Here is a 10,000-nt window from a genome sequence, read left to right on the forward strand (position 1 = left end):
TAGATGTTCTAAGCATTCGTCGCCTACAAGGTGGAACGATTAGGTGTCTTACGTTACGGGCTTAGTTGGCTTTAATGTAGCCAGACAAAAACCCTAGATTCACTTTGAAAGAGGAAAGTCGACGAATGATAAAAAAACTATCTTACCTTAATTTAATGCACCTACTACCGGCGTTGGCTGACTTACATAGTTGTTCTTTGCTTTGTCTTAGCCCATTCCGTTTTTCAGCGAGTTTTTTGACGGTCAACATGGAACATACAATGGCGTAACAGCTTTTGTGTCGTCTTAGTTATTCCCCCTTAGGGGCTCAAGACTGTTCGGAGTAGTGAGTTACTTTTTCCTTCCTGGCAGCCTTTTGGGGAATTCCCTCCAGGTTGTCTGCTTTATCGGGGTCACTCTCACTCTAAGTCCGAGCGCAGGACATCTTATTCACGAACCCCTTTTATATAAGAGAATCGGTTTTGTACCCTAAAAGGTGGTTCCATCCTGCATACTATCTAACTTATATAGTCATTCATTGGTTCATCTCCAGGTTCTGCCTCTTAATTCCCTACCCAATGGGGACGGGACACACTCTTCTCTTCACCCAGGGCTTTCTTTCTAGTGTGCCTATCTATTATTAAGTATTTTCCTATCCTCCCGGTACCCTCTTAGACAGGCATTCCGCTATCACGATTCTCTTCCCGAAACAAGAAATTCTTTCTTTCCCAATCTTGTTCCCAGGGCAGTGCTCAGTAGCAACCTCTCTTTGCAACCAGGGTATTGCTTTCCTATGCACCCATTTCTCTTGCTCGATGGGATATTAAGAATAAGCAGCAGCCTCAGATGGCCTATCTGTCCCGTTTCCTTTAGCAAGATCCCTCGTGTGAACCCCCTAGCTGTAAACCACCTTTTAATATAATCAACCTAGCTAGCGGGCCTAAAAGGCCTTCTTTCTAATAAAATAAAATACCCCTACTGCTTTGTTAGCCGAGCCGGATCGATTCAATCTTTTCCCAGTGCTAATGCTCCTACTCCTTTGGGCTGGTGCCAAAGAAGGTGACTTTGAAGTTGAAGCTTGCCCAGTGGGCAGTTAGATGTAACCATGCTGGCATTAATATGAGAGCCTTAGAGCTTTAAGGTCTCTGTCCCTAGGAACGTGATGCTTAGGTGCGAGGTTGAGATGACGGAAAGACAGAAGAGGAGTTGCAGCTGTAAACAGGGCATGCCACAGCTGTCTTGGGCTATTTTATTCTAAATATATATTATTACAAAGTGGTAGCGAAGCAGCTCTTTAAGCAGCAGGTTTGAATCGATCAAATGTGTGAACTATGAGACGCTTTCATTTTCCGGGTCAAACTCTGCTCTTTTTCTGTCGTCCCACCAGTCTTCGACTACCTGAAGAAGAGAAGTTGGGCTGGTCTTCATCTCGGAAAGAAGCTAGCCTGGGTGTCTCTTCATTGTAGTAGCTTTACCCGGACTGGCACGAACGTACTTTATTTGATCTGATCACCATTTTTGCACATCCACAAAGTTCTGTGATGCTTCACAACTATCAATATTGAGGCTAGCTTGCCAGAGGACACACCACCCGACAACCCAATTGGTTCAATAACAAGAGCCTTTTCATACCGGAGTCTCCATCTTACTCTCTCCACGCCAGAAGCTTTCATTCTAGTTTCCAGAAGACAAATGATCTGGGGTCTGTATTGGGAACTAATGTCTCTTAGATTCTGAACTGTCAGGGTAGTCTGGTAACAGTTCAATAGTTCAACTTTTCAACCAACCTTATCTATCTGCCTGGATCTGATAACAACTCATCCTGATGAGCTATCAGTTTAGTATGTTGATCCATAGGTGTATCGACTGGCTTGGATCCCAACATCCCTGTCTCATGTTGCAGGTCAAGAACATACTTTCTCTGAGATAGGTAAATACCTAATTGAGATCTGGCTACCTCAATACCAAAAGAGTACTTCAATTGTCCCAAATCTTGAGTTTGGAACTGACTCTGCAGGAACAATTTGTACTGCTGTGTGCCATCACTATCATCTCTTGTGATTACAATGTCATCCACATACACAATCCAAAATCTTTGACCTGCTGTAGAATGGCGATAGAAAACAGAGTGATCAACTCCACATCTACGAAGACCAAAATAAATAAGCACCTCACTGAATCTATCAAACCATGCCCGAGGAGATTGCTTCAAACCATATCAATCTTTCTTCAGACGAAAAACTAGTCCAGACTCCCCCTGAGCAACAAAGCCAAGTGCATGGAGCCCAGTTTACCGTCTCCGTACTTTCGGAGGAAGAGCATGAAGCTTCCCGCGTAACGACGGCCCAGGTGCCTACAGACCAAAGCATAGTTCCTATCCGATCGGGGAGCCAATCCGAAAGGGGTCAGAGCTATCATTGGTTTCCTCCCTAGCTCTACTGGTAAGGCAGAGTTGGAGGCTAGCTGTAATCGCTTGCATGTCGGTCTCTCTTACGTAGCAAGGTTGGTACACAGAACTATCATGCCAGACTAAAGGTGCCAATCAATGCAAATGATTGAGAGCATGCCCATTACAGTAGCGTGAAAGCGATACAGTAAGCGGATAAGGCGGTCAAGTGAACACTTTCCGAACACTAACCCAGAGAAAGTGAGCATTCACAAAAAAGACTAATAACAATGAGTGAAGCAAACTTCTGACCAAGGGGAAATAAGAAGCATTTGAGGGATCATCGCCTACTTCTCATGGACTAGCCCACGACGCTATTTAGCGATCTCAAACCTTGGAGAGGAGACCAGTCCAGTCTCCATCTTGGAAACCATCTGTTAGGGAATTCAGATTAAAGGGTTCACTCTAAAGCTCAATTATCATTTAGGGTTTTATTCAAGGGGATTTCCCAATGGGCAACTCAGGAACGACTGCCAAAGCCGCTGCTGATGAAGATCAGACCAGAAGCAAAAAGTGTTGATTGTAGACCAGGCTGAAAGAGAAGCTGCAGAAGATTGATGAGGAAGAGCCCAATCAGGAGAGAAAAAGCAATTCCTCACCGTAAGGAACCAAGGGCGCTTAAGTAAGACAGTCAGAAAGGCAAGTCTGATCTTAGATTCTCGGACATAGCATCATATATAAGGGTAAGGCTGCTCTTAGTTGAGCTAGTTTCCCACAAGCTAAGCAAGGAGAGCAGCAATCTCATGCCATCTTCATTCAGTTGAATGCCGTAGAAAATCTTCTGCATAGGATAGGATTACTACTAAGAGCGCATTCTTCCTTCAAAGAGAGCTCTCTTTTGTGCTGGAGAATACATAGCGTCAAACAGTGCTAACATTCCTCTTCCATTGCACAACCCATTCTTGGTCTAGTAGCTTCCCTACTTTCCGAAGTCAATCTTATCAAATTCGAAGACCTATACTTTTGAACTTCGCTAATCATACCGCATTCTTATATTAGATGCCGTCTTTGTCGAGTAGTTATAAACTCCGATAATGTATTCCCGGATTGATTGCCTCTCAAAGAGCTGGTTCCTGCTCTCCGTGCTTTATCTTTTGCTTCTCATTCGCAGTCTTTCTATTCCCAAACGTCTTAATAAAAGTGCCACCTTACTTATTTCTTTATAGGCTATGGAATAGTTTCCAGTAATCGCTTTGGCAAGCTAACTGAAGGATCGAGGCAATGAGGATGCGCCTTACTAAGGCTTGAGCTCTTGGAGTTGCTTGTTGGGAGTCTGTCCCATGCTTGTTAGCGATCGAAATCACTAGGATCCGGATCTGTCTTATTGACCGGCTTTTATACTTTGAACATTCAAGTGGCAAGGTACGGTTGGACGTGCCCGCGAAACCATATGATAATGTATAGTAGGCTAGGCTTGGCGAGATCTCAGCTATCGGTCAAAGAATATCTCCAACTATTACAAATACCAGATTTGAGGTGACCACAGATTGCTTAGGAGGGTCTATTTCAATGACACCATCATTGTTGAACTTTTGGATCTGATTTTGTTGAACCCAACAATTTTCTATCGAATGACTAATAACCCGATTAAATTTGCAGTATTGGGGATCTCCTACTCGTCCCACCTCATCCGGTCTCTTAGGGTCGGGAAGCTCGATCAACCCTTGCTTGCTCTAATAAAGATGTGAAGAAATCTTCAACATCCTCATTTCAGAATCCTTTCGCGAGTCTTTCTTAAAATCTAATTCCTTCCTCAATCTTCTTTATTTAATAAAGAATGCGAGCTTTCTTTCTATCGAATTATACCAACACTACTGTGCAAACAGAAAGCGCAAGGATGCTGTCGACCAACACCTCCTTTCTCTTCCTTCTTTCTGCCATTTTTTGCTATTTCTATTTTTTATGTGTCTCCTGCTCCGGCAGGACCAGCAACTAGGGTTGTTCACAGAGCAGCTGTCTTTCCCTCTCAAGCGGAGAAGACTGCTTACATGTCCGATCCGGTAGGCTGCAAATGCGACATCTATATTTAGATACGCAATTCTGTCATCTTTTCTTGATTTCATCTGTTTATTCAAGAAAGTCACAGTCGCAACGAGACGAAAGGACTTCTGTTGGAACCCACCTACAGTAGTAGGGGAAATGAAATATATCTTTAGTTCATATATAACTAGTCAATATCTAATATCACATATACATGTCTTTCTTCCATAACGTAAACCAGTAAATTCAATCAGATTCGAGAATCAATCTATTTTTTTAGGAATCCCGTTTTCGTTATCAGCATTCCAATCGAATACAATCTAATCTAAATGGGCAAATTAAATTGAAATTTATTAGGGCTGCATAGAAATTTCATTATTTGATTGATCTAAGTTCATGCAATTTCTTATTTTATATATATATATATAATTTTATTTTGGTCAATTGTTGAATAAAATCAATTGTAAGGTAGAATCGTTTCTCCGGTTTTTTATTTACTCACACGTCGTAAACATATATCTTATTGAAATTATGATTTGATGAATTAAGAAGATTGGCCGACCAATCTAATCTAAAGTAAATATTCCTTGAGGAAAAATACGATATTAAGTGGACGAAAAGGGAATCTTAGAAAAAAGATTTTTTTCTTTTAGATCTCTTTCCTTTTGTTTACAACTCTATAATATGGAAATGTTTGATTTTTTTATTCCTATTGCTTTCTATCGTATATAGAGTCCTGTATATTTCTATTCCTTAAATAAATTATCTTAAGCCACACATACATTGCTTTGTGCTAAGCTAAAAAAAGGACTATTTCAATGATGGCCCTCCATGGATTCACCTATATAAGCCGCGGCTAAAGTTGCAAAAATAAGAGCTTGAATACCACTTGTAAATAATCCAAGGAACATGACAGGTATGGGAACCACTGAAGGTACTAAAGAAACAAGAACAACAACTACTAATTCATCCGCTAAGATATTCCCGAAAAGTCGAAAACTAAGTGATAAGGGCTTTGTGAAATCTTCTAAGATGTTAATGGGTAAAAGAATTGGAGTTGGTTGAATATATTTCCCGAAATAACTTAATCCCTTTTTGGTAAGACCTGCGTAGAAATATGCCACTGATGTGAGTAAAGCCAAAGCAACAGTAGTATTTATATCATTCGTGGGTGCGGCTAACTCTCCATGAGGTAATTCTATGATTTTCCAAGGTAAAAGAGCTCCTGACCAATTAGAAACAAAAATAAATAGAAACATAGTTCAAATAAAAGAAACCCAAGGGCCATATTCTTCCCCAATTTTAATTTGACTCACATCTCGAATGAATTCAAGAACATATTCGAATAAATTATTACCCCCGGTCGGAATGGTTTGTGGGTTCCGAACAGCTATAGTAGCTGAACCTAATAAGATAGCAATTACAACCCAAGAAGTAATAAGAACTTGGCCATGGACTTGGAAACCCCCTATTTGCCAATAGAGATGTTGGCCTACTTCCACACCGGATATATCGTATAACCCTTTTAGTGTGTTGATGGAACATGATAGCACATTCATATAGCCCTTTGAAAAATAATCGAACTTTAAACAAAATTATTTTGATTCAACTATCTCTTTGCCTATTTTAATCGGATATTTTTAATACCAACTAGTATTTTGTTTTGAGTAGTAACTAATTGCATAATATCCCCAGTTTAGAATTAAGCGAATACTTATTTGTTAAGAATTAAGCGGATTGTAGATATAGCGTCATCATTAGCTGGAATCGAAATATCTCCAAGATCGGGGTCACAATTTGTATCGATTAAACAAATTGTTTGAATTCTCAAAGTGATACACTCTCGCAGGGCCGTATTTCTTCATGCTGATCAACGATGATTACAATATCGGGCAACCCTGTCATATATTTAATCCCCCCCCGATATGTTTGCAAGCGAGATAATTGTCTTTTCAACACAGCCGCATCTCTTTTCGGAAGACGGTTGAGTCTTCCCGGTTTTTGTTCCATTCTCAAGTGCCTGAACTTATGAAGTCTCGTTTCTGTAGTGGACCAATTCGTTAACATACCGCCGAGCCATTTTTTATTAACACAAGGGCACCGGGCCCTTATTGCAGCCGATGCTACTGAATCAGCTGCTTTATTTTTGGTACCAACAATTAAGAATTGTTTTCCTGCTGCATCAAAAACAAAATCGCAGGCTTCAGATAAAAAACGCTAAGTTCTAGTAAGATTTGTAATATGAATACCTTTACGCTTTGCAGAGATATAAGGTGCCATCTTAGGATTCCATTTCTTAGTACTATGGCCAAAATGAACTCCTGCCTCCAGCATCTCTTCCAAGGTGATGTTCCAATATCTTCTTATCATTTCTCCCCCCCCTTCAAAAAAAAAGACGAGGAACTCTGAACTGAAATAAATAATTGTTCCGATGGAACCTTTTCTTCTACCATACATAGATTGGCCGTAGATAGACGAACAAACCGCTTCTTCCAACGCGCGCCCCATTCGTTCCGCTCGCAACAACCCAATTAGTTCTCCGGGTGAAAAAACATTAGACAGTCCGTCTTCTGAAACCAACACCTTTGATGTTATTTGACGTACAATAATTTCTATATGCCTATTATGAATCTGCACCCCCTGGGAGCGATAAACCTTTTGTATCTTATTAACCAAAGAGATACGACTTTGCACTATAGTTAGCTCAGCACCAATCAAGAATGCCCACGGCATTCCAAGAATTGTTGTTATACGTTCGTTCCAACTCTCAACTCGCTTTTCTAGATTCATCGATATTGAATCAATCGAACGCACTTCTAACACCTGTTCCACTTTTGGAAGCCCCTGGGTTATATCACCAGATCTCGATTTTTCATATATAAATGTAATTAAAGTATCTCCTTCGTACAGGATTTCCCCATAATGGCCATGAACAGTTGCGCCTGGAGTGGCCAAATAAGCCTTAGCGGGTCGTATTACTACAGAATCGACTTGAACAAGTATAACTTGACCCGATTTTAGGTGTGGTGCACTTTTGGCTATACATATATTTTCACAAATAAACTGCCCAAGACTCATTATTATAGATATTTCTTGACAAGGATGGAGAAAATACCAATTCAAAGTTAAAATAATGTTACTGCATGGATCGGGGTTATAAATTTTATCGTTTTCATCCATTAAATAAATAATATTTAATTACTTGAAAAGTATGTTTTAAATTGTCAAGTTGCAAAGAGTTATTTACCAAGATCTGATCATGAGTTAGTAAATGGTAAAATGAATAAATATTCGCAATTAGAATGTTCCTAAACTAAAGGCCCTAGCGGATTTTTAATTGGAATTAGAGGATCTTTTGTCATTTTGATTGATTCTTTTATCACACTTTGATATTTTACATCGTTGAATGGACCCATTCGAAAACAATTGGATGATGACAAAATTATCAATGATTGTAATCCCGTATCTCTATTCAACAACGTATGAATAGTTATTTTATTTTGATTAAGGGGTGATTTCTTGCATTGGAATAAATGAAAGAAAACGGACTGGTGCAATCTGATCTATTATCAGAGAGCAATCCTGAGCCCGCTAGATCATTTCTATATGAAATAGGGGATTTCATTAAGTCGATTCGTAGGAAATGTCGAATCAAACCATTTGCCCTTATTTCAACCAAGGAAGCACGGGTTTCTTAACTAGAAGAGCTTTTGTTGTCTTGGTCCCAATTCAATACTAAACAAGTCCGAACGAATTGAATATTTGTATCAGAAATCCCTCGAATTGGTTTACCATTTCCATAAAGGATATAATTGACAACTCAAAGTTGCACATTATCCCTTTCCTGCCACAGATCCGGGGGAAAAAGCGTTGCTAAATTAATACCGTCCGTTATTTCATATGTGACGACAGGCCGAACTAAAACAAAAGACTTTTTCTTACTAGGTGTGATCCGTTGAACATAGATCCAATTTTTCCATTTTTTTGATTCCTTAGAATTTTGTTTTCCTGCTTTTGGTGATATCAAAATGCCACTATGTCGGGATATTTTATCTGTCTCTCCAGGAAAATGGATATCTCCAGAAAATATTTTAAGTTCTCTTCTTAAAAAAAAGCTAGGAGAATATGGATACTACAGTGCGCATGAGACCTCTATTAGTAAGCTAGGCCGAAGACTAGGAAAAAAAAACTAGCTCCAATCTAAGACTTTCTCGAGAACAAAGCCTTAGACTCTTCCTTCTTAGATGAGATGTCGGCATTTCCCATATTAGCATCTTAGCATAGGGCATGAACTGCCTTAATACACGAAGGGTAGGTGAGATGGGAATTGAGATTGAACTCTACCGTCTTAAATCTTACTTTCTCAATAATGTTAAGAATAAGGCTATAATTCTTAGCGGCATCTCAGCTATTTGAGTCTTCGTTGATCACTTCTCTTTCTCGCTTTTCTAGGTTTAGGAATAGAATAGTCAGTTCTTGTGAACAACTCCGATGCTCTCAATCAATGCATTGTTTTTGTACGAATAGTTGAACTGTCACGAGCAGGACTCGAACCAGCACCTCTGGAACCAAAAGAAAGACCCAGCCTTTCATAAGATCCTTTCATTCTGATCATGACTTTGAAAAAAGAAAAAAGAGAAAGAACTGGGAGTTGGCGTAAACGTTGTGCTGTGGACTTATGTTCTCGAATCCCCTGTTTGACACATCTACAAGGCAAGCAACGGCCTTTAATGGACGAGGAGGAATAGAAGAGGACAAGGCGCGTTAGCCTATCTATAGAAGAGAAAATGGCAAGACATGGGAAGATTGACATGAGAAGCAGAAGCAGAAAGCCCACATACATGTACCAGCAATTGAACTGAGAACAACGAATACAGGGATTAACCTGATTGATCCTACTATGCCCATTTTGAAAGAAGGAACTGTACATGAACGTGTTAGCATGGTTAGCACTTTGCCTGTTTGACTCAGAGCGGAGAAGGAGCTGTTCTCAGGACAAATGCCAGATGCCCGGAATCTACTCTTATTTCATCCCCTGCCGGCTGTTAGGTGCCTAGAATATTGGAAAAAGTCCCTCTTCCGCCTTTTACTTTTTCAAGCAAGGAAGGCCGATTGTCTTAGTATTCAGGGAAGAAAAAAAGTGGATCCGGCGCTAAGAAGAGAAAGTTCCCTATCTACCAAGCCAAGAGGCTGATGTCCTGGTCCTGTTAAAAGAGGCTGTTTTCGCGCATTAAGCTCAGGAATATGTTTATTTACTAATATGATGGCCGGTCGTAGTTCTATTTTTCCTTTTAATTTCTCATATATATCCTATGAATTTCATTTCGCACCGGAAACTCTTCTAGGAGAAGTTCGAATCCGTTCCGTTCGGATATTGATTGGTCTTGGTTTGACATGGTTTACGCGTTACTGGTTCCCGGAAGAGTTAATATCTCCATTAGCTAAACCCTTTCTTACCCTGCCTTTTGACTCGTATTTTGTTCGTACACTATCAACGGAGGCCTTCTCGACATATGTTACAACGTCTTCAATAGCATGCTCTTACTTCGTTTTTCCCATCATAATTCATCTATTTTGTGCTTTTTTAGCTCCAGT

At 40.0% G+C, this 10,000-nt stretch overlaps 1 pseudogene; it reads right to left on the reverse strand.

Moving 5' to 3' along the window:
* Nucleotides 1-1,475: 1,475 nt before the first annotated feature.
* Nucleotides 1,476-8,671, reverse strand: LOC140988378 (DNA-directed RNA polymerase subunit beta''-like; annotated as a pseudogene).
* Between the last annotated feature and the right edge of the window lie 1,329 nt (nt 8,672-10,000).

This window comes from Primulina huaijiensis, chromosome 11 (assembly GCF_012295235.1).
Source record: "Primulina huaijiensis isolate GDHJ02 chromosome 11, ASM1229523v2, whole genome shotgun sequence".
NCBI lineage: Eukaryota > Viridiplantae > Streptophyta > Magnoliopsida > Lamiales > Gesneriaceae > Primulina > Primulina huaijiensis.